This window comes from Geotrypetes seraphini, chromosome 1 (assembly GCF_902459505.1).
Source record: "Geotrypetes seraphini chromosome 1, aGeoSer1.1, whole genome shotgun sequence".
Classification (NCBI taxonomy): Eukaryota; Metazoa; Chordata; class Amphibia; order Gymnophiona; family Dermophiidae; genus Geotrypetes; species Geotrypetes seraphini.
The window spans coordinates 207407132-207428160 of NC_047084.1; the positions used below are offsets into that span (position 1 = coordinate 207407132).

The following is a 21029-nucleotide window of genomic DNA, read 5'->3' on the forward strand; positions in this document are numbered from 1 at the left end:
GGAACAGAGAGTGTGGAGAAGATGCTGGAAGGGAAGAAGACAGAGATGCCAGACTATGGGGAGAGAGGAGAGAAGAAGATGGGTGTCAAACCAATTTGGAAAGGGGGAGAAAAAGAGAGGCACAGTAACAGAGCAAATGGAAGATGCAGAGAGAAGGGAGACAGTGGATGGAAGGAATTGAATGAGAAGATGAGGAAAGCAGAAACCAGACAACAAAGGTAGAAAAAAAATTCTATTTCTTTTTTTTTTTTTTTGCTTCAGGATAAAGTAGTATATTAGTTGTGTTGATAAAAATTTATAAACAAAGCCCTGCCAGCTGAACATCTTTCTCCAGTTCAGCAGCGAGAACTTTGATTTATAAGGAATATTGCAGTATTGAGGCTTGTATGGATGCTGCGGGGACGGTGACGGGGCGGTGAAGGGCATAGCGGTGACAGAGTGGTGAAGGGGACAGTGCAGTGACAGGGACAGATTTTTTCCACGTATCATTCTCTAATGCTCACGTCAAAAGCTTCCCTCTGACTCAGCTTCCTGTTTCCGCTTTTGACTGAGCACCACGTTGTTGATCTGAAGTTCTGTTGATGCCGGGGGTAGAAGGAGGCCCGTTGCCGATCTTAATTGTCATTGCAGGAGGGGGGGGGGGGCATTGCTGATCTTGTTGCCAAAATCAGAAAGGTGAGGAAGGGAGAAAGATGGGCCTGTGGTGGATGGAGAGATTGAGAGAAGGGAGCAGATGATGGAAGTGGAGAGAAAGGGGAGAGAGAAGAAGGCAGATGATGGAAGTGGGGAGAAGGGGCAGATGATGGAAGTGGGGAGAAGGGGAAGATGATGGAAGTGGGGAGAGAGAAGAGGGCAGATGATGGAAGTGGGGAGAAGGGGAAGATGATGGAAGTGGGGAGAGAGAAGAGGGCAGATGATGGAAGTGGGGAGAAGGGAGAGCAAATGCTGAATGGCAGTGGAGAAAGAGAACACATACTGGATGGAAGGAGGGATAAAGAAAAATGATATATGCTGGATGGGGGAAGAAGGTAGAATTAGTGAGATAGTGGAGGGGTGAAGGAAAGTGGTGGCATGCTGTGGGAGACATAGTGAAAAGAGGGAAACTGAGGACTGCATAGTAAGAAAGAATTTAATTTAGACGGAGGCAGAAAATAAAGAAGGAAGACCAGAGAAGGGAAGAGAGAGAGATGCCAGAGAACGGGGAAGGAGACAGAGATATCAGATCTGAGCGGAGGAAATGAGAAGGGAGAGATGCTAAAAACCACAGGGGGGAGGGAAAGAGAGATGAAAGGAGAAAGATGCCAGACCACGAGGGAACAGAGGGAAGATGATGGATGCCAGATCAAAGGGCCCCCTTTGGGGGTCTAGAAGAGAGATGGCAGGGGGAGACAGACAGTTTCTGGAAGGGGCAGACAGTGGATGGAACAGGCAGATTCTGGACTGAAGAGACAGGGCGGACGCTGGAAGGAAAAGAGTGAAAAGAAGATAAAAGCAGAAACCAGAGACAACAAAAGATAGAAAAAAAATCATTTTAGTTCTATTTTGTCATTAGAATATATCAGATTTGAAATATATATCCTGCTAGAAACATAACTGGGGACTGCAAAGCCCAGGCAGTGTTTCTTTAGCTTCTAGCTGACTTAGGGCTCTCTCGGACCAGGGGTCAGTTGCCCTAGTTGCACTTCCCTAACACTATTCCTGTCATGTGTGACTGCAGTATTTCTTTAGCATGTGATATTTCTGTGTAGCATTCTATAATAATTTGGCTTGTTCAGTTTTCTTGATATTAGAGGGGATATATGTGAAGGGGAGGGGAGACAGGGGTTTTGTTGGTCCTTGCTCTGTATATTTATATTTATAAAATGACAATTTTACAGAATATTGTTTCTTTTATACTTTAATAAAATATGTCCAATATAAAATCATAACTGAGACTTGTGCGGATGGGATCAGATGGTTTGCGGGGACTGAGCTTGCGGAGACAGGGCAGAAATGTGTTTTTTAAATTTCAGTCTTAGTAGTTTGCTGGTCCACAAAATAATTCTTTTATTTCTGCTGGTCCACGGGTAAAAAAAGGTTGAAAAACACTGCTCTAGAGCAGAGTCGGCAGCTACACTGAGGTGCAGGAACGTCCCCCGATGACTCGTCTGCCGGCTTTGCTCTGGAAGAAGTAAGTTATGTTGGAGGGGGTGGATCCGGCAGACGCAGTCATCGCGGGTCCTTGCCACAATTCCCTGCATCTGCTGAGTCAACCCCCCCCCCCTCGACGTAACTTACTTCTTCCAGAGCAAAGCCTGGAGTCATCGCGGGACCTTCCGGCACATGGCTGCTGACTCTGCTCCAGAGCAGTACGTTGGAGTGGGGTGGACCGGCAGCCGGCAGCTACAGTCATCACGAGAAAGGAGCAGGACTGCTGGAATGAAAAAGTGGTGCAGGGAGAGAAAGGGGGAAGGGTGGTATGGAAGGGTAGTGCTGATGGAATTGATGTATAGGGAAAGGGGAGAGAGACATAAGGGGGAAGGAATTGGATTGGAGGGAAAGAAAGGGGGTAGATGCTGATTGAAGAGGGGTGGATGGAGAGAGAAAGGGCAGACATTGGATGGTAGTGTGGCGGGTAGTGGGGGAGCCTATGCTGGATGGAAGTGCAGATGGGAGAGATAAGGCAGCAAATGCAGGAAGGAAATGGGAGGAGAGAAAGAGGGGAGCAGACAATGGAAGTGGACAGAGAGAGGAGAAGGTACTAGATGGAAGGGGTAGAGAAAGAGGGCACATTATGGAAGGAGGGGATAAATAAAAGGAGGGCACATGATGGGGGAAAAGGATTGAATTAGGGAAATACTGAAGGGGTTGAGGGAAAGTGGTGGCGAGCTGTAGGTAGACAGTAAAAAAGGAAATTGATGAGAGGGTAGTAAGAACGTAATCTAGATGGATGCAGAAAATAAATTGAAAAGGAAAATGAGGGAAGAAAGGGATTGCAGAAAAGAGGTGTGGGAGAGGGAAGGAGAGGAGAGAGATGCCAGACCAATGGGGGTGAAAAGAGAGATGGAAGGGGGAGGCGTACAGTTTCTGGAAGGGGCATAGGAGAGAAGATGCCATATAGGGGCAGAGAGATGGCAGACAGTGGATGGAAAGAAGGGAGTAACAAGAAGACGAGGAAAGCAGAAACCAGAGAAGACAAAGATAGAGCAAAAATTTTCTATTTATTTATTGCTTTAGGAGACGTGTCACTGTTTCTGTGGTGTTGCATTGTATGCAGAGTCCAGCTTCTTGCTGGTTCAATTTAACCTTTGTCTATGTATTTCTATTTTATCCCCCCTTTTACAAAACTGTGGAGCATTTTTTAGCACCAGCCATGGTGGTAGCAGCTCTGATGCTCAGAATTCTATGAGCGTCAGAGCTGTTACCACCGTGGCTAAAATCCACACTACAGTTTTGTAAAAGGGGGAGGGATTAGTTTGTGATGACATATTCCATACTAGGCAAAGGTGTTTTTTTGTGTTCGAAAAACATGGTTTTCTGTTAGGATTGACGGTGTAGGATTGATCTGTACTAGTCTGGCTTGTTTAGTTTTACAATGGGTGTATTGCTGTTGTACTGCTCACTGCAGTATGTAAGATGCTGCCTTTTCCTAGGTACTCATGTGTGACATGTGGCTTGTTACTAAAAATCATGTTTTTCGTACAGATGGGGGGGTGCCAAAAAATGATGGGCCCCAGGTTTCACATATGCTAGGTACACCACTGAGAGTGGGACCTCTTTACTTATACACCTTCTCCCTTCCTATACCCTCCTTTCATTCCCAACCTCTTTTCTCCTTTTCCACCCCCTTTCCGTTCTTTGTTTCTTTTTTTGGCCTCACCTTGCAAGCCTTTAGCTTCATCTGGTTGGAACTGAGAAACCTCACCAGCACTTTCAATTTCCCTGTAAGCTCCAAAAAGAGAGGCATGGGACCTCTTGCTTGCATGCTGGGCTCTTCCATGTGCTATGTCTATCTTCAGATTGCCCTCTGTTAGACTGCTGATCATGTGCACAAATAGAAGGGCAAAGACACAGATGGGCACATCATCGCCAAAAGGGCCTCTTGCTTAAGAAATATATGCCCCAAATTTCTCACAAGCTCATTTCATTCCCTCCTAAAAGCAATTTAAGGCCCCTTATATCAAGATGTGTTAGAGGCTTTTAGCTGGTGTGGTGAATGCTATAATGCTCATAGAATTCCTATGAACATCGGAGCACTTACCTCGCCAGCCCGCGCTAATAACCTGTAACGCGGCTTGATAAAAGGTGGGGAGCTAATGAATTTGTCTCTTCAAATATTTTGAATCTAGGTGCTACCAGAACCTAGAGTTTATGTAGGTTTTTATTAAAATATATTTAACAACAAGAACAATAACAACAAAAAAACCTCAGGCAGACTTAGCACACATCCAGATCTAATTGGAAAGCTCTACAAGTAATATTTGTTGCCTATCGTATTCTCAATAATGCAGTCACACAGAGAGTCGCTTTTACCTATAGGCAAAAGGAGCAGCTGCCATGGGCCTTACATAATAGGGGGCCCACAAGGGAAAACAACCTTGATGTGGTAAATGCTCTCTTAATAATCCCCTTCCCCACACACACCCCAAAAAAAGAAAAAGAAAAGACCAACAACAGTGGTTCCCAAACCTGTCCTGGGGGACCCCCAGCCAGTCAGGTTTTCAAGATATCCCTAATGAATATGCATGAGAGAGATTTGCATATAATGGAAGTGACATGCATATTCATTAGGGATATCTTGAAAACCTGACTGGCTGGGGGTCCCCCAGGACAGTTTGGGAACCACTGAACAACAAAAAAACAACATTTAGATTAGTTTCATCTGTATCTGAAGATGATTCACGTGACAAAGCAAAAATTTTAACGATTATTATGCCTTGGAAGATGATTCCATATTTACTGGATGCATGATCTGGAGACAAGGCAATCTGAAAAAAAATCAAATCAAATCAAAGGCAACCCTACCAAACAGGGTTACCCAGGGACCCATTTATGGTTAAAGCAGCCCTGAACAATCAGTTACAGAGCAATTGGACCTTTCAAATGTCTCTTGATGATATGGAAATCCGTGGGTTATTTTTTTTGTCCTGCCATCTACTTGCTCCTAACAATATTCAGTATGAATTGATATACTAATCAAACCCAAACTAGTGATTTCCATCAGTCTACTCCCAAGCTTCCATACAACCATCCGTCTGGTTTTAATCAAAACCAAATGGAAATCCAAGTTCCCAGCCTAAGACTAACCAGCTAGGAGGAAGTCATTCAAGGGAAGAAGCAGAAAGTAGAAAAGATAACAGATGTTAGTTTCACAGTTTGCAAGGACCGGAGGGTGTAAATGCTGCCGATTGTTTTGGAAATATGCACCGAGAAGTTCAGCAACATGGAAAGAAGCATTTTACGGACTTCTTATGCTAGCTCTTGGGATTTCTGAAGTGCTGGATCAGAGGCTGGAGGAGTCTCAGAAGAGGTAAAACCGCATGCATTATAATGTTTGCTACACTTAACAGTACTTCAGAACTGTAAAGTGATTTATTTATATGACATGAGCTAAAGAATCATAGAATTCCTACATATACTAAATGACTTTTAATGTTTCAATTTCAGTACCGAACTATAGGAGACAAGTTTATCAAATGTGTTCTTTCAGCATCCTTATACGTCAGTGATACAGCAGCTATAAAGTGATCTCATAAACAAAATAAATGGAAAATACTTTGAAAATATGTAACTAGATAATATGACTCATGCTGTAGAATTTGGCAGAATTCAGCAATTCCATAGTCTAATAACTGCAACATTTAAAATGTGCATTTTTTTCTCCTTTTCTTTGAGGGTTTTTTTTTTTTTTTTCTATTTCTTTTAGTGTAGCTTGTTTTCTATCATGCCGTCCCTCTGTCACATATACATATTACTCAAAAGCAGGAAATATTTTCCTGGCAACCTGGGCCTGTTTGTTGGGAGCCTCTTTCAGAAAACATCAGTCTGAATATAGCAGAAGTCACTAGGGAGAAGGGAAAAAAAAAAAAAAAAAAGCTTGAGAGAATTCAGCTTAGTTTAAGGTCCCTCCAGCTGCAGAGGGTGTTTTCTTAGAATCGCAGATTGAGCGAAACTGCTCAGAATAGAGCCGTGAGCTCAGCAAGGAAGTCTGAACTTTTCTTCCTTTGGAGACTACTGGGCTATTTTTTTTTTTCTATGACTTTACTGTGGAAATAGTTGTGGTTGACATCTGATCTTAATTTAGGTAAGGCAATTTTGGAGGGGCTCAAATTTTCAAGCTAACAACAAGCATTCTAACGAAAACAAAACACAGAAGTAATCTGTAATTGGTCATACAGTAAATGCCAGCTCTGTATACCGTCTGGAGTCTCTCCTTCGCCCTGCGTTCCAGCTGTAAAGACAAAGGTGGGTATAGCATGGTAAACAATGGGACAGAAGTAAAGTCAATGCCAACTGGTCCCATTCTAAAGAGGGTTATCTGTAGGATTTGATGTTTGATTTTTAAGAACATGAGTTATGAAGCTCTCTTTGTTCTCCCTGATTACAGATACTGCTATTCTCTGTCTTTTTTTTTTTTTTTCTTCCTGTCATTTAGAAGACTAGAACTCTGACGAATGGTTTGCCTCCCATTCTGTGATATAGAGAGATGTGGTGATAGGGGCCTTATTCAGTGAAGATTTTCCATTCGTACATAATGAGTAAACATTTTTAAATTAAAGATTTCATTCCTTATAGCAGTGATCCTAATATAGAGATCTAGAAGGATTATTGGAGGGGGGGGGGGGGAGGAAACATAACAAGAAACTTTGATTTTGGATTTGAAGTATGCAATTTAAATTATATTTCATTGAAACCCAAGGAACTGTTGCAGGATGTGATGCTCATTCAATCTTAACATTTATTTTGAGGCTTTGCAGTCAGAATGACAGAAAGGAGACATCGTTTTAATTGAAACAACTGTGAGGAATTTACAATAACATACACACAGTGAAGAAAAAGATTAACAAAAAGCCAGAGAGACTGATAGAAAAGTGGATAAAAGTCATAATCATGTCATGTTTAATGTGCTGTTATGAATCAGTAAAAAAATATTTAAAATCAAAATTACTGTATATTTCTGCTCATAAAATAAGCTTAAAAATGAATATTAAGAATGTTATCAATATTAATTTAGTTGTACATGAAAATAGGCAGTTGAGAAGTCTGGCAGAACAAAACCAGTTATGTAAATGTGTTTTGTAGATTCGTCTAGGAAGTCAATTTGTTTTCATTCATTATGGATATTGCTTTTGATAAAGCTATTCTCTTTGGTTTTGTTTTTAGAATGATAGCTACCATTAGACTTAAGAATTTTAAGACATCAATGCTGTGCTCTATTCACTAAGAGGGGCATAATAAAAAAAAACGTCTAAGTCCCCTTTTGGCCTAAGGTCTTAAACGTTGAAAGTAGAAATAGGGAAAATGTCCATTATCAAAAAAATGTCCATAAGAAGGGTTTTTCTGATAATGGCCTGCCTCTACGTTCAGCTGTTTAAATGCCCAGACCACCTTTACATCTAAACTTACACCATATAATCAACCTACAAAAAGCCTAAGTCCCAAACGCCCAAAACAAGGGCTTTTTAGGCGAAGGAGGAGCCAGTCCTTTGCCTAAAAGCTGGATTCTGTAACCGATGTCTGTCACAAACAACACCGGTTACAGAATCCCCACCCCCCTACAACGATCCAGGCAGGAGGGAGCCCAAGCCCTCCTGGCCCGCGGCACCCCAAACTCCTGACTACGTTCGGGGCAAGAGGGAGCCCAAGCCCTCTTGCCCCACGATCCCCAACCCCCCCCCCCCCCCGCCGAGTCCAATGGGGCCAGGAGGGAGCCCAAACCCTACTGGCCCGGCGACACCCTCTAACCCCTACCCCCCACTAATATACGGGCAGGAGGGATCCCAGACCCTCCTGCCCTTGATGCAATCCCCCCATGATAGTCCCCCTGAACCCCTGATCACAACCCCTCCCGCTGACCCACGACCCCCCCCCCTCTGACCCCCCACCCCCCACCCCATCTCCTCGTACCTTAAAAATTGTTAGTCGGATGGACGGGTGCCAAGCCCATCCATCTAACAGGCCAGCCATTTCCGGAATGGCTGGTCTTAGGGCCTGATTGGCCCAGGTGGTTCAAACCCCGCCCACAGGTGGGGCTTGAGGCGCCTGGGTCAACCGGAAATGGCCCAGTTGTCTTAGGCCCTTCCTATGGCCTGGCCTTAAGCACTTGGGCTGGTTGGCTCGAGGGCATGAGGGCCTGGGATCCCTCCTGCCCGTATTTTAGTGGGGGGTGAGGGTTTGGGGGTGCCGTGGGGCAGAAGGGCAGGGGCTCTCTCTTGCCCCGATGCTGTCGGGGAGTCAGGGTGCCGCCGGGGCAAGATGACTTGGGCTCCCTCTTGCCCCGAACGTAGTGGGGGTTCGGGGATCCTGCGGGGCAGGAGGGTGTGGGTTCCCTCCTGCCCTGATCGTTGTGTGTGTGAGGGGGGGGAAGGGTGGATCGCGGCAGGGGAGATGAGCCATATCTCCTGCCGCGATCATTGCTGTAGGGGGTAAGCAGGTTACTGGGACCTCTGAGCTGATCGCAGCAGCCATGATCAGCTCAGCGGCCCCTTTTCGGCACTTATACCTGTTTTGACTTGGTCTAAGTCAAAACGTATACGTGCCGACTAGGCAACCTGCCTACAGTTTTGGTTATATCTGCTGCACGCCTAGGTCTAGGTTGGCCCACCTCCCGCCCACCGCCCGATCTTTCCCCTCCTCTAAAAACGCCTCTTTTCTCTCTGTGCGTTTAGAGACAGGGGAAAGGCCTAAGCTGGTTTTAGATTCGTCTAAAACCAACTTTGATTATGGGTACTTGGACGATCAGGCTTTTTGATCGTCCAAGTATTCATTTAGACCACTTTTTAGACATTTTTCTTTTTTATTATGAGCCCCTAAGCTTTTCCCATTGACATAAAATGGAAGAAAACCATATGTATGAGGGCCATTTTTTAAAGTAAGAATCGTTTGCATATATTAACAACCTAAGTAGGCGCTTTGGATTGGAACATTGTCGGGGAACATGTTTAAACTTGTCTGTAACCCTGCCTATCAGTGCCAAGCTTTTCTGCGCATCAGACGTAATTTCACAGAGGCATTTCGTTAACCACATCTATCATCAATCCCTCCAATTGTGAGGTGTGATTGGTGGTTTGTTTTTTAAATGCAAAGAACATTCACCCAGCTGAAATTGAGCAACAGCTAAATGAAACATACGGTGAAGGTGTAATGATTGAGGCAAATGTATGGAAATGGTGTCGGTTGGTTAACGAAGGGATAATAAACGTGAAAGAAACACTGAAACTTCTGCAACACTTCTGCTGTGTTTCAGGCCACTTGGTACCCCATTGCCCCTGGTACATTAGATAGAGTGAGGGTCCATTGGGACAGACAGGAAAAAAAATTCATGTAAATCCGTTCTGAGCTCCCCTGGGAGAATGGTATAGAAAATTGAATAAATAAATAAATTCAAAATTCTTATTCTCACTCACAGACCCCTGGATTCTATAAAGAGCATCTATAATTGGATGCCCAAATTTGCATGTGATTGGCAGTAATTCAGTGTTAATAATCAATTATTGTGTTTCAAGCAACATGAGGACACGCGTTATCATGCAGCAGACATACTTCCTTAGTGAGCCGTCGGTGGAAGTGTCAGCAATGGCAGTGCATGACAGTACATGGTACGGCAAGGTAATACGTAATAGCGTATGAGAAGATATGTTAGGCACCCCTGCCTGCATCACATCCAAACTCCCTCGATGCACTTCCGCCCGCCCACTCCACTCTGAAGCCGAGAGACGACTATACACTCATATAGCCACTTCATCCCCCATGCTTGGAACCATTTGCCTGCCCAGATAAGATCACAAGACTCGCTGATGACCTTCCAGAAAACGCTGAAGACACTCTCTTCAACTGAACACCCTCCTCCTTGTTCCCCTTCCTTAACTCCTTGCTCTCCTCCCAATCTCCTTTTCTATGCTCCCCTTCCTTGACGCCATCCTTGACAGCATCTAACTCTTAGGCGTCGTTTGATACAGTTGTCAATCATCTGCTAGGCATTGTTTATAGACTCACACCTAGGGGTGTCTGAGCATTCTTAGCTGCTGGTAGGCATTACAACATTAGGCGCAGTGCCATTTAGGGCCAGTGTATTCTTGGTATAAATGAGTGCATTTAAGTGAAACCACACCCAAAATTCACCCCAATCCACCCCTAACCATGCCTACATGCCAGTAGGTGCCTCAGTGGTAAATGCTCCAATGCTCTTAGAATTCGTCAGCCCGCAGTAGAAACCTCTACCGCCGTTTAATAAAAGGAGCCCTAAGTTAGATGCCTACATCAGCTAGGCATGTCAATCTAGGCACCTAACTGTAGGTGTCTTTGATAGAATCAGGGCTTATTTGGATAGTTGAGGTGGTCTATATGATTTTCAGTGACATTATTTGAATAATAGCACTGAAAAACCAATGATTGGGCCCAGCCAGCAGCATTTATCTGGGGAGCAAGGGCTGCTAACCTGGATAAATGCTTTTAATTATTGGGTTCCATGTATGTACAGGTTACTCACAAAGGCTGAATGTCATGAAGTTAATATTTAAAAGCCCTTATATCAGGGGTGTCAAAGTCCCTTCTTGAGGGCCGCAATCCAGTCTGGTTTTCAGGATTTCAACAATGAATATACATGAGATCTATTAGCGTACAATGAAAGCAGTGCATGCAAATAGATCTCATGCATATTCATTGGGGAAATCCTGAAAACGTGACTGGATTGCGGCCCTTGAGGAGGGACTTTGACACCCCTGCCGTATATGGTCACCGGTGGTGCTGATCATGTAAGTGTTTTTCTTTATAAAGTCAGGCGATTTAACCTTTTACTTCCTGTTCACTATCAAATTCAGCCAATCATGTAATACTATGTCTGCCATGCTATGTTCTGCTATTCTACACTCACCATGCTATGTCTCACCATTTGTCATTTTATGTATCACCATACTTTGTTAACTATGTTTACCATCTCTATCAGACAATGGTTGCCGTGCCATTTTATACCATACAATGTCTAAAAGTATCATGCGCAGATTATAACTACAGCCTCAGTACCTTGTGACCCTGAGCAGGCCACTTGGTACCCCATTGCCCCAGGTACATAGATTGCGGGTCCACCAGGACAGACAGGGAAAAAAATTCATGTAAATCCGTTCTGAGCTCCCCTGGGAGAATGGTATAGAAAATTGAACAAGTAAATTCAAAATTCTTATTCTCACTCACAGACCCCTGGATTCCATAAAGAGCATCTATAATTGGATGCCCAGATTTGCATGTGATTGGAAGTTACACAAGGAACTAAATTAGTTAATGAGCCATTAGCATGCAATAATTCAGTGTTGATAATAAATTATTGTGAAACTAATAAATATAATATATGTGAAAGTGGGATTTAAATAAATTAAATGAATAACAAGTGCACCGCTTTATTTTAACTGAAAAAGTCACTTCTTTTAAAAAAAAAAAAAAAAGTTATTATTTTCAAATATGAACAGTGCAATATAAATATAAACATCTGAAACAAATCAAACCAAGAAAGCACCTTTGAACTACAAATTAAAAGTCATCATTTCCCCCAACCCTTTAAATCAGAAATGTAAACATATATCAATATTGCTACGAAGTACCCCCCACCCACCCTGGATGTGCAATAGAACCAAACCTAATTTAAACAGAGATGTAAATCATAAAAATGCAACTATATAGATTAAATAGATTCAACAAAAGCTGCTAACAGGCCCCACACTAACTTAAATATCTTACTATTCCCCAATAATTCTGCATTCATTTTTTCATATTTATAACTAGAACACAAGTTTGCCCACCAAAAAGGAAAGTTGAGAGTATCAGAACTCTTCCAATTTCTGTACAGAGCCATGGTGAGACCGCATCTGGAATACTGTATTCAATTCTGGAGGCCACATTACCGTAAGGATGTGCTCAGAGTTGAATCGGTTCAGCGGATGGCCACCAGGATGGTCTCGGGGCTAAAGGGTCTCCCGTACGAAGAAAGACTGAGCAAATTGCAGCTCTACACTCTCGAGGAGCGTAGGGAGAGGGGAGACATGATTGAGACATTTAAGTACATCACGGGACGGGTAGAGGTGGAAGATGATATCTTTCTTCTCAGGGGACCCTCGACCACAAGAGGACATCCGCTCAAGCTCAGGGGAGGGAAGTTTCGTGGAGACACCAGGAAATACTTCTTCACGGAAAGAGTGATTGAGCATTGGAACGAGCTTCCAGTGCAGGTGGTCGAGGCACGCAGCATCTCAGACTTCAAGAACAAATGGGATACCTATGTGGGATCCCTACGAGGTCATGCCAAGGGTTAGGGTCACTAGGACTGAATGAGCGGGTCAGTAGAGTGAAAGTATAATTACAATTATTCTTTAGGGGGTCAGTAGATTTAAGAGGGTGGGTAAATAGTGTGGGCAGACTTGATGGGCTATGGCCCTTATCTGCCGTCATCTTTCTATGTTTCTATGTTTCTTTCTATGAATGGCTATCCCTGTCATTATCATGAAAAGCCGGCCTTCATACCTGTCTAATGTCCAAGCAGGACACTGGAGAGATTGACTATGCAACAGTCTAGTGAGTAACAATGTTTTAAATGCTAAGATATATTTGTGTGTTAGAAAAAAGAAAATGAAACAACATCTTTTATAAAATTACATTTTTACAGAATTGTGTAAAGACAATGTGAAAGTCCATGAGCCCTGAAGAAACAGCTGATACCCGTGAAACGTTGGCTACAGATGAGACATCATAAAAGTCTGATAGCACAAAAGTTAAAACTGTTGCTTAATATCCCAGTCCCTATTGAGAAAGCTAAAAAGCATTTAGTCACTCTAAACAGAAGTTTTTTGAGCCAATGATGTGGGCGGAGGTGGTTTGAGCTTATGCTCTACCAAAAGACCTGTGTTTTTTTCTTCTGTTAGAAGTGACTTTTTCAGTTAAAATAAAATGGTGCACTTGTTATTTATTTAGTTTAATAATCAATTATTAACATTAATTGGCCCTAATTTGAAGCTGCAAGTGCAAACATACCGCTTGCAACTGAAAAGAGGAAATGACCATGGGAGGGGCATGGGCAAGTTATGGGTGTTTCTAACAGTTGGGTGCACTGTTACAGAATGCTGCCATTTCTGTATCTACGTTGGGCACCAGAATGAATTTCCAGTTTCTATTAGCAAGTTGTGGCACAATCCAAATAAATGTGAATAACTGGTTTATCTCAGTATATTAGATTATTCTGCTTGCATTACATAATTGAAATGATATTCAATTCTTTAAGTATGTTTTTAAGTTTTCATAATACACTCAAGGATTTGGGTATATATGTCCTTTCAATTACTACACTCTGATTTTATAATTTTATTTTATGTCTCTTATTGTTAATTGAATTTATTTAAGGTTTGTTAATAATTTAGTTTATGTTATTATATCCATGTCACTTAACATTATTATGTTCCAGGACTCCTGATGCAGCCTTGTTGAATCCACGATTTACCACATGCTTTTATGTTTGACAAGATTGTTCTTTATAGATTTTATTATTGGTTGCTAATAAAGAGGGGTTTTGAAGACCAGACAAGCTCTGCTCTATTCCTTTGGATTTGGCTGTAATTTGTTCAGAGGTAACTGTCTCCTTTGTGGTTGCTGCACCAGAATTACACCAGGTATAAGCCGGCATAATTCTGATGCCCAAAGTTAGCCATGGGAATCATCACTAAGTACTATTGAATGAAGGATGCATACTCTTTATTGAAAAGCTCACAGCGCCTGATTCTATAAATGGAACCTAAATCGGTAGGCGCCTAGGGAAATGGTGCCTACAGTATGTCAATCAAATTTAGGAATCATTTGTAGAACTGTGCCCACTGTGCCTACTGGTATATTAGGCCAGGAAAACCCTGGCCTAATATACCAGCACCTAAGTTGTAGATGATTACCGGTATGTACAGATAACTCAATGTAGGCGCCAGTAGGCACAATTCTACAAATGATTCCTAAATTTGATTTCCTAACTTAGGTGTTTACTAGCACCTAATACTTTCCATGACCAAACTCCGTCCCTAACCATGTCTACTTTTCAGGTAGACGCTGGTAGGCACCTTGATGTAGGCGCCAGTAGGTGCTGTGTTGATTTCCAATGGAACTTTAATTAATTGTTTTCTAAGTGTTTTAATTGGATTTTAACAGTGTTTTTAATTATAATGCCAATTAAGCCAATTAACAATTTTTGAATTTCACACAGAAATCAGCTAAACGCTGCCATTCTAGGCGCCATTTATAGAATCAGAGCCGTGGTGTCAATTTGTTTCTGGTGCCTATTCCCTGCATATCTTTTTTCTCTCATTGTACCTCATCATTCAGCTCACCCCTTATGCTTGGCTCAATGTTTCATTCACAATTTGAGTCAAAATGAGACATTCCACTTTTTTCTTCGTCACGCCTTCCCTCAGGAATTTTCTTCCCCCAGATCTCCATAAACAGCCTTCCTATGTCAAAGCTAGAGCTGCCATCAAGACATATCTTTATTTTCAACTAGCTTTTGGCATCATTCATACTACATTTAGATTACTTTACTCAGGGTTGGATCAAAGCCAACCGGATGACCTAAGCACAGCCCAACAATAATGCCACTCAGCCCTTCCATTGCTTAAATCACAAGACATTAAGAATTAAGTGATGACTGCCTCTGTGACATGTATATTGACTTGACTTCTTTTTTTCTTTCTTCTTTTCTGTGCATTATTGATATTCTTTTCTTTTTCTCTGAAATATAGACTATAAACCACTTTGAACATTACCTCATATACACTCTCCTTTACAAATCCACGCTAGTATTTTTAGCGCCGGCTGCCACGGTAACAGCTCTGATGCTCATAGGATTCCTATGAGCATCCGAGCTGTTACTGCCAAGGCCGGTACTAAAAATGCTATTGCGGCTTTGTAAAGGAGGGGGATAGTGATATATTAAGCATGATGTAAACAATAAATGATACACAACTTTACTTGAATGTAGTTGTATTTGAGAGTGGCAAAAGATTCTGATTAGAAGCCATGGTAAAACCTCACCTATAAGGTAAAAATAATTGGGCAGGAAGTATGTACTAGGGAAATCAAACAAATTGGGATGTAACTTTATTGAGTGAATTTTTGCAGAGAAAAAATCATTCAGACTGATTAAGAAGATAAAGGCTTTTCTGTAGAGATACCAGCCATGAGCTTTACTTAGCCAGATGGAACATTAAATGGGAAAGGGATTGGGATTTGTATACTGCCTTTCTGTAGTTATACAATCACACTCATAGCAGGTTATATAAGGTACTCAAGAATTGATTCTTGTCTGTCCTGGTGGGCTCACAATCTATCTAATGTACCTGGGGCAATGGAGGGATTAAGTGTCTTGCTCAGGGTCATAAGGAGCAGCGTAGGTTTGAACACACAAACTCAGGGTGCTGAGGCTGTAGCTCTAACCACTGCACCACACTCTCCTCCCATACATAAGCTATGGCTTGTGCTATGGAAGCACAGAAAGGCTGAGAGTGAAAACTTTATTGTCCAATTAACTAATTAATAGCTAGCAGCTGGAAAGCTGACAGGCTAGCAAAGTAAAAAAAAAAAAAAAAAACCAGGCTGTAGTCTGTATTGTGCAGGATCAAATCACCTGAGAGAGACATGGGAGAAGCCCAAGCACGAGATGCTGCTACTGTTTGGGTTTGTGCCAGGTACTTGTGACTTGGCTTTGCTTCCATGAAGACAGGATACTGGGCTAGATGGACCATTGGTCTGACCCAGTAACACTATTCTTATGTTCTTATGTTTACCACCAGGCTATATGTTAGCTGTAAATGATACTAATTAGAAGCCCATGGAGCAGAATCATAGAAGGTCAACCTTCTCTTCAGTTGGGCAGCTATCAGGGCAAGAGTGATTAGATCAAACTTCAGATTAAAGATATGCCCTCAACACTCTGGATTTGTTAACATCTGACAAACTTGACAGTTGATTGCTCATAACACAGGCGTTGGAATGGGGGGGGGGAGCTACGTGTGCTATGGCACCCCCAAAAATCCATCTCCCCACTGACATTGCCGCCACCACTGTGGCAGTACAACAAAGAAGAAAAGACCACAGGGCCACTCAGTTTCTACTCCGGGCTGCAGGCACTGCCCAGGAAGAAGTTAAGAACATAAGAATTGTCATACTGGGACAGACCGAAGGCCCATCAAGCCCAGTATCCTGTTTTCAACAGTGGCCAACCCAGGTCCCAAGTACCTAGCTAGGTCCCAAGTAGTAAAACAGATTTTATGCTGCTTATACTAGGAATAAGCAGTGGGTTTCTCCAAGTCATCTCAATAATGGCTTATGTCAGAGTTGGTTGGGAACAGCTTCCTGGAGTTGTGCAGCCCCATGGCATTTTTTCATTGTTTTGTCACCACTACTGCTGTTCTCCAGACTAATAGCATCAGCATTGGTAGGGGTGTCAGGTTGGTGGGGGGGGGGAAGAAAAGGTACAGACACTTGACTAGGGGGGCAGTTGCTAGATGGGTCAGACACTGGATGAGGGAGAGATGGGTGGAAGCTGAATGGGGAGAGATGCTGGATATGGGAGGGGGAGAAAAGGAGACAGACACTGGATTAGGGGGACAGTGAGGACAGATGCTGGATGTGGGAGAGATAGGAGACAGACACTGGATGGAAGGAGAGAAGGGAGCAGATGCTTATAAGAAGGAGGGGCAGATGCCAAATGGAAGGGGAAGAGAGGAGGCAGATAATGTAGGTGGGGGTTTAAAAGAAGGGCAGATGCTAGATAGAAGGGCAAGAAGGGACAGACACTGGATATGGGAGGGAGAAAGAGGGGACAGACAATAGATGAGAGGTAGGGGTAGATTCTGAATGGAAAGAGGAGGAGGCAGATGCTGGATGTGGGGGGAGAGCAGAGGCAGATGCTGGATGAAAGAGGGAGAGGAGGACAGACATTGGATATGTGGGGGGAGAGAGGAGGCAAACATTTGATGGATGGAGATGAGGATAAATGCTGCATGAGAGGAAGAGAGGGGCAGATGCTAGATGGAATGGAGAGAGAAGAGGTAGATGCTGGATTTGGGAGGGGGGTTGAAGAGAGGGGGAAGCAACTTTGTGGCAGGGGAAGAAAGAGAGGGGTCAGATGCTAAATGGAAGCTGCTAGATGGAAAGTGGAGAAAGAGGAGCAGACACTGAATGGAAGGGAAAGAGAGGATGGGCAGATGCTGGATAGAAGAAAGAGGAGGGGACAGACTCTGAATAGAAGGGGGAGAAAGAGGAGAAGGGTAGACACTGGATGGCAGGGGAAAAGAGAGGAGGGAGCATATGCTTGATGTAAGTGGAAGAGAGAGAGTCAAATGCTGGATGGGGGAAAGAAAAAGGACAGAGTTAGAGAGAATGGAAAATAAGAAGTGAAATAGGAGAACCAGAGTAAGGGAAAGAGATGGCAAGCTGTAGGTATGTTAGGTGCTATCGACTCATGTTCGAGTCCTAGTGACTTGAAAATCATCACGTTTTCGTGGCAGAATACAGAAGTAGATTGCTGGGCCTTTCTTTTGCGCAGTACACATTTGATGTTGTCACATCAAAGGCAATTCTCCGCCTCCAACATTGCCCATCTACTGCTGCCCAGATGGATGGTACATCGTTAGTCTGACATCTTTTCTGAAAACTGTCCGCTATGGGAGGCCTTGCTGGTAGTGAAACTACCAACCACATAGCTTTCAGCTTCAAAGATGCACCGGGGGGAGGGCTGTATTGTATGAAAGAATTAAATCTGGACAGAGACCGAAAAATAAATTGAATGAAGCTAAGTGACAAAGGAGAAGAAAGGAGGGAAAATGAAAAATTTACAAGAAATCTTGGCAAGAGAGTTAAAAGAAGGCAAGGAAAGCAGGAACCAGAGACTGAGACCAACATGTTTAGAAAAAGTAAATGGGAAACAACAAAGGTAGAAAATTATAATTTTAGTTTAGACTAAAATAGTGTGGTATCTGTGTTAATAAATACTGTAATGAAAATGAAAATAAGGTGATATCTCTTTATTGGACTAATTTTAATACATTTGTGACAAATGTTTGGAGACCAAACCTTCCTTCCTCAGGTTAGAACAAGATACCAGAACAGCTATGTACTTCCCTGACCTGAGGAAAGAGGCTGTGGCCACTGAAACCTAATTGAAAAGTGTATTTAGTCCTATAAAATGGTATCATCATATTATCCAAATTTTGGGCTCCTTTTATGAAGCCGCGGTAGCGGTTTAACACGTGTAATAGCGTGCGCTAAACTGCTGGATGCACTAGCCACTATCGCCTCCTCTTGAGCAGGCGGTAGTTTTTTGGCTAGCGCGGAGGTAGCGCGTGATTAAAAGTCGTGCGCGTTAAAGCTGCTACTGCGGCTTCGTAAAAGGAGCCCTTTGTTGCATTTGTATTTGGAAACTTACTAGTGTAATGATTGGAATATGTCAATTTTTGAAATTTACTTCTCCAATCTTTATATTTTGCAACATGCATCATTTTTTTTTTTTCTTTGTCCGGATTCACATTGTGGCTTCTTGGGAGTTCAGCTTAATATTTCTCTACATATTTCTAATTTTAATTTATGGTTAGTTATTTTATACTGTGTGAGGGTCTGTCTGTGCTCTGTGTATATGAAAGAGACATGATTTTCTGTTAGCACTAACTTTGCAGGATGGATCTGTACTAATCTGGCTTATTTAGTTTTCTAATAGGTTTATTGATGATCTATTTCTACTACTATTTATAGAGCACTACCAGATGTACGCAGTGCTGTACAGAGGAGATAGTCTCTGCACAAAAGAGCTTACAACCTAAACATTCAAGACAGACAAAGAATATCCATTGCAATGTTTGTGCTGCTGTGTTTTTCTAAGTAGGTGCTTGTTATTTGACTCGTGGACGTTACTGCTATTTTGGTATGGTAGAATTATTCCATAAGCCCTGATTTGGCATTTATGGTGTTTTGTATTACTTCACAATATGTCTGGTGCTAGATTTTGGATTTAGATCACACCTTTCTCATTAATAGATCAAGACAAGTTACATTCAGGGACTGCAGCTATTCCCCTGTCCCGTAGAGCTTACAATTTAAGTTTTGTGCCCGATTCAGTGGAGGGTTAAGTGACTTGTTCAAAATTTCAGGGAGCAGCAGTGACTTCCCTAGTTGTCAGCCTGCAGCTCTTTTAAGTACTTCTGTGTTTCCCCGAAAAGAAGACAGTGTCATATTAATTTTGGGTCCAAAAAATGTACTAGGTCTTATTTTTGGGATAGGGCTTATTTTTTTTCATGTACATGATCATCTCTCCCTTCCTCACCTTCAACCCAATTCTTCCTCTCTCCTTTCTATCCCCCACATTTGCAGCATCTTTCCTCCCCTCACCCTTGTATCTTCCCTCTGCAGCATCTTTCTATCCCTCCCTCCTTCCCATCCCTTGTGCAGCAGAACCCTTGAGCACCCTCCCCCACTGTGCAGCTGAACCCCACCAACCGCGAGCCTCCAGAGCAGCATCAGGCCAGCAGCACTCTAAACAGGCTGCTTCATGGCCTTCTTCTGCCGGGGAATTCCCTCTGCCACATCATTGATGATGTCAGTAACGCGGCACATGAAAGGCCCCAGAAGGAGTAGGCTTTGAAGCAACCTGTTTAGAGTGCTTCCGACACTGTTCTTGAGGGAGGTATGGCTCGCTGTCAGTAGGATTTGGATGGGAGGGAAGGATGGAGGTCAGCGGGGGTTCGGCTGCGCGGTGGGTGCGGTGGCGGAGGCTGTGGGTGGGGGGAAGCTAAACTAAACTAAACTAAACCTTAGGTTTGTATACCGCACCATCTCCGCATGCGCAGAGCTCGGCACGGTTTACAGAGGTTGAGAGGAAAGAAACTACAAAGAAGGGATATAGGAGAGGGACTGAGAAGATAGAGAGGGACAGAGTACTAGAGAACGGGAGGTGATTAGATTTTTGAGAAGAGCCAAGTTTTCAAGTGTTTGCGGAAGAATTGGAAGGAGCTAGAATTTCAGCACTGCTGCTGCTGGCAAATCCAGGGACTAGGGCTTATTTTCAGGGTAGGGCTTATATTAAGACCTACCCTGAAAATCAGGGTTGGTCTTATTTTCAGGGAAACACGGTACTAATATAGATAACACATATTATCTATGTTGCCTAATCTTTGGCAATTCAACTACTTACTAAAGTCTTGCTGAGCTGGACTCTGGGGGCTATTTGGCAACCTATCAAAAACATGGTTGCCAGAAACCCTCATGATTTCTGTTACACTGTTGCTGAGCCTCACTGTTTACATGGCCAACAGGAAGATGCTAAGGGATTGGGGAGGATTGGGGAGCTAAGGGTGATTGAGAGCCAAGTGTTAAAATGCCTGCATATATTTCCAGAATACTGCAAATATTTTTTTCTGTTTTAATATGTTGCTTTATTTTTATTTTCTTGGTACATAATTCCCTGACTTGTATTACAGTGTGCATAGTACCATCAGTAACCGAGGCACTGGGGGGAGGGACTTTATTGTCCGATTAACTAAGTAATATCCAGCAGAGTGAGACATTGGAGAAGCCTGGGATCAGTAGAATGGAATGCTGCTACTATTTGGGGGTTTTGCCAGGTACTTGTGACTTGGTTGACAGTGAAGGAATCCTTCCCTGCTATTTTCAAAAGTGTCTCTACTGTCCCCTCCCCCACACCTTTTATAAGAGTAGTGCTGTGTTCCCTCTCAGCTGTGCTATACATCCAGTAGCTGAAAAGAGCAAACTATAAATGATATTCAATTAAAATTTTCTCTGCATACAGTGTTCTTTCTGCA

At 42.9% G+C, this 21029-nt stretch overlaps 1 protein-coding gene across 1 annotated transcript in view; it reads left to right on the forward strand.

The window, feature by feature from the left end:
• The first annotated feature begins 5328 nt into the window (after positions 1-5328).
• Positions 5329-21029, forward strand: part of DLC1 (DLC1 Rho GTPase activating protein) — a 691613-nt gene continuing 675912 nt past the window's right edge. The window contains 1 exon segment of the mRNA XM_033944479.1: positions 5329-5509. The gene's annotated coding sequence lies outside the window, so the exon portion shown is untranslated.